Genomic DNA, 4,928 nt, shown 5'->3' with positions numbered 1-4,928 from the left:
TTTTTCTCTAATCTTTCCTTCATATGCCAATAGGTCAATCCATCAATAAATATTTATTGAGTGCTTACTATTGGCTAGGTAAAGAGATAGCTGTGGCTCAGTGGTTAAGGGCACAGGACCTGGAGCTAGGAAGAACTGAGTTCAAATCCAGCCTCAGACATTCCTAGCTGGGTGACCTTAGGCAAGTCACTTATCCTCTATTAGGAGACAGCTAGGTGACTTGGTCAATAGAGTACTTGAGTAAAAATCAGAGCTCAGACACATACTAGTTGTGTGAACCTGGGCAAGTTACTTAAATTCTGATTACCTGACAAAAAAATTTACTGGTTCCACTAGAGAAGCAAATGGCCAAGTATTCCCCTATCCTTGCCAAGAAAACCCTACAGACAGCTATAGTCCATGGGATAACAAAGTCAGACAGGAACGGACCAAGACATTTGCTAGAGTCACTTGGCTGAGGGCTAGGAATACAAATGAGGAAGGGGAGGGGGTAACAGTACTTGCCTTCCAGGAGTTTACATTCTAATGAGGGAAAACAACACACAGTAGGAACTGAAAAGATGCCTGGCTATGGGGGCTGAAGAAGTCTAGAGAATGCAACCAGGTGGTAAATGAAGAGATAGTTGATCTGCAATCAGAGGGAGAAGCCCAAGAGGCAGAAAGTACTAATGAAACAGGAGATCCAGGGCTGAAGTGATCTTGCAGGATGAAGACTGATGATGATACTCCTATTCTCAATAATCTTCTTTGGCTCACCATTGCCTTGCAAATACCAGTCTCCTTATCCTGAGATTTCAAGATTATTCACAATCTGATTCCAACCTGTTATTCTACCTTTGTTCCAACTCAAGTCAACTGGATTAAATTCAATTAATATTTGTTAAGCATCCATTAAATGCAAGACATCATGTTATATAATGGAGACACAGAGATGAAAAATGAAACAGTATCCTTAAGAAACATACTCTCCTAGGGAAAAGTAATATGGATATGGATAAGTAAATGCAGCAAAATTTGAGGAAGGAGAAAGTACTAACAATTGGGGAGATGAGAAAGGAGATATCACCAAGCCAAGCTTTGAAGGGAGATAAAGAACCTTAAGGGGAGGGGCAAGATGGGTTCTTTATAGGGGTGGAGGAAAGCCTAAGGTAGTGATGGGGGTGAGAGGAAGAGGATTCCTGTCAAATTTGAGGAAACTCCAGTATAGCCAGGATAAAGGATATGCAAATAGAAGAAATATGAAATTAGACTTAAAAAATAGGTTGAAATCAGATTTCAGGGGCCTTTAAATACCAGGATGAGAAGTCTGTTTGTTTGGGGTTTTTTCAGGAGCCATGGGGAGCTAGCTACTAAGAAGCAGAGAAATGACACAGTCAGGTTTGTCCTTTAGGAAAACTATTTTGGCAGCTGCCTAGAGGCTGGTTTGGAAAGGGAAGGGACTGGAGACAGGGCAACTAATTAGAAAGCTACTAAAGTGCTCAAAAAAGGATATTAAACTATGGTAGAGATCATATGAGTGGAGAGAAAGGGACAAATATGAATGGCATAGAAATAGGAACAATTAGACTTGACTACTAATTAGATGGAAGGGGTGTAAGACAGATGGAAGAGTTAAGGAAATGATGATGATAATAAACTAACACAACTAGAATACTTACTATGTGCCAGACACTGTGCTAAGCACTTCACAATTATCATCTCATTTGATCCTCACAACAACCTGAAGATTTAGCTGCTATTTTTATGTCCATTTTACAGATAAGGAAATTGAGACAAACAGAGTTTTAGTGATTTGGTCAGGGTCACACAGTAAGTAATTGAGACCACATTTGAATTCTGATCTTCTTGGCTCCAGGTCAATTCACATAAGTACTTGGATGATTCCAAGTTTGCAAACCGAGGTGACTGGGAAGATGAGGTACCGTCAACAAAAACAGAAGAGTTTGATGGAGGGCTGAGTTTAAAGGTAAAGATAATGAGTTCCATTTTGGACATATGAGATTGAAACACTGGAACACCGAACCACATTCACTGGGTTAAAATCTAATAGGGATAAATGTAAAAGTCTCACACAAGTTCAAAATATTAGTTTCATGAGCATAAATCATGGCTAGAAAGTGTTTTTGTTATCATTCCATCTTTTCAGCTGTGATCAACTCTTTGAGATCCCACTTGGGCCTTGGCAAAGATAATGGAGTGGTTTATTTCCTTCCTTCTCCATCTCATCTTACAAATGAGGAAACTGAGGCAAACAGGATTAAGTGACTTGCCCATGGTCATACAGCTAAGAAGTGTCTGAGATCAGATTTTAACTCAGGAAGATGAGCCTAGCCAGCACTCTGTTCACTGTACCACCTAGCTAGCTAGAAAGTAGTTCATCTAAGGAAGATCTGGATGTCAGTATGAGCCAATCATGATTCATTTTTGATTGCCAAAATATGTTTCTGTGCTCCTCTTCTTTTTAAGCCCTTACTTTCTGTCTTCGAATCACACACACACACGTGTGTGTGTGTGTGTGTGTGTGTGTGTGTGTGTATACACACACTAAGACTTCAAGAAGTGTTCCAGGGCCACATCATGATGGATTAAGTAATAAGCCATAGAGAAATAGACATTTCCAAGGCAAAAGAGTGGCAATGACTAGACAACTGGAGTTACGTGACTTGCCCAGGATCACACAGCTAGGAAGTGTCTGAGGCCAGATACAAACACCAAACCTCCCATCCCCAGGCCTTAGTTCCTTATCCACTAAGCTACCTAATTGCCCTTATACTCCTCTTTTTAAAAAAAAATTTTTTTCTTCTCCTTTTTTTATTTAGAATATTTTCCATGGTTACATGATTCATGATCCTCTTCCCCCCACCTTGCCCTCCCCCCACCCTGCTCTTTCCTCCTCCCTCTTGAAGCTGACAAGCAGTTCCACTGGGTTATACATGTATCATTGTTCAAAACCTATTTCCACATTATTCATATTTGCAGTAGAGCCATCATTTAATATCAAAATCCTAATCATATCCCCATCTCACTACGTGTTTGATCATATATTTTTATAATGTGTTTCTGCTCCCACAGTTCTTTCTCAGGATGTAGATAATGTTCTTTCTTACAAGTTCCTCTGGATTGTCCTGGATCATTGCATTGCTGCTAATAGAAAACATTCAATTGTGCCATAATGTATCAGTCTTTGTGTACAACGTTTTCCTGGTTCTGCTCCTTTCACTCTGCATTAATTCCTGGAGGTCTTTCCAGTTCACATGGAATTCCTCCAGTTCTTTATTCCTTTCATTACAATAATATTCCATCACTAACATATACCACAATTTATTCAGCCATTCCTCAATCAATAGATAATCCCTCATTTTCCAATTTTTTACTACCACAAAGAGGGCAGCTATAAATTTTTTGTACATATCTTTTCCCTTATAATCTCTTTGGGGTACAAATGCAGCAGTGGTGTGACTGGGTCAAAGGGTAGGCATTCTTTTAAAGTCCTTTGTGTGTAGTTCCAAATTTCCCCCCTATATACTCCTTTTTAAAAAGACTGAGAATGGGGGCAGTTGGTTGGCTCAGTAGATTGAGAGCCAGGCCTAGAGATGGGAGGTCCTGGGTTCAAATCAGACATGTTCTAGCTATGTGACCCTGGGCAAGTCACTTAACCCCACTGCCTAGCTCTTACCACTCTTCTGCCTTAGAATCAATACAAAGTATTGATTGATTCTAAGACAGAAAGTAAGGGATTAAAAAAATAAAAAATAAAAAAAACAAGAATGAGGGAGGTCACAATCTCATTGTACTCTGCCCTGGTCACACATCAACTGCAATATTGTTTTCAGTTCTAAATCTTACATTTTAGGGCATTGGTAAGATGGAGAATGTCTAAAGTTGGACAGCTATAATGGTGAAGAGCCCCAAGTCTATCTGATATGAAGATCAGTGTGAAAGAATTGAGAGAAGACTGAGGGATGACATATCTTCAAGAATTTGACAGATTATCATCTGGAAAAGATTGGGTTTGTTAGGCTTGGTCCTAGAAGATAGAATTATAATGAATGAATGCAAGTCACAGGGAGGCAGATACAAGCAAAAACTTCCTAATGATATGAACCATCCAAAAGTGGCATCACATTGGTGGCTAATGACCCCATAAGGAATCCTCTGATAGGAGATTTCAAGAGATGTCTTGGCAATGTTTTAGCAGGATTTTTTGGCCAAAGTTGGATTAGATAGTTTCTGGTGTCCTCCCACCTGCAAAATTCCATGATTCCATGAAATGCCAAAGGAAGATTCAAGAGATGTTCAGGGGGCAAGTAGGGGATCACTATGCAAAGGTAGTCTGGAGATGGAAGGTCCTGGGTTCAAATATGACCTCAGATACTTCCTAGCTGTGTGACCCTGGGCAAGTCACTTAACCCCAGTTTCCTAAGCCTTTTCTTTCTTCTGCTTTGGAACCTGATATTTATTAGCAATTCTAAGACAGAAGGCAAGACTTTTTAAAAAAGTTTTTCAGCAGGTAACTGACAACAATGGAACTGAATTCAAGAGAAATATTAGAGGCTGAATCCATGGATTCATTTATGATGATATGGGCAATTAGTTGGTGCAGTGGATAGTGCACCAAGTCTGGAATCAAAAAGACCTAAGTGCAAATCTGCCTTTGGACACTCTCTAGCTGGGTAAACCTGGGCAACTCACTTAACCCAGTTTGCCTCAATTTGCTCATCTGTAGAATGAGCTGGATAAGGAAATGGCAAACCATTCTAGTAACTTTGCCAAGAAAACCCTAAATAGGGTTACAAAGAATCAGATACAACTTTACAACAATAACAGTGAAACAGGAAGCAGATGAGATTACCAAGGAAGAGGGGGGAGAGAGAGAGAGAGAGAGAGAGAGAGAGAGAGAGAGAGAGAGAGAGAGAGAGAGAGAGAGA

The sequence above is a fragment of the Gracilinanus agilis genome, chromosome 2 (genome assembly GCF_016433145.1).
Source record: "Gracilinanus agilis isolate LMUSP501 chromosome 2, AgileGrace, whole genome shotgun sequence".
NCBI classification, from domain to species: domain Eukaryota; kingdom Metazoa; phylum Chordata; class Mammalia; order Didelphimorphia; family Didelphidae; genus Gracilinanus; species Gracilinanus agilis.
Note: the sequence above shows the minus strand (reverse complement) of the source record.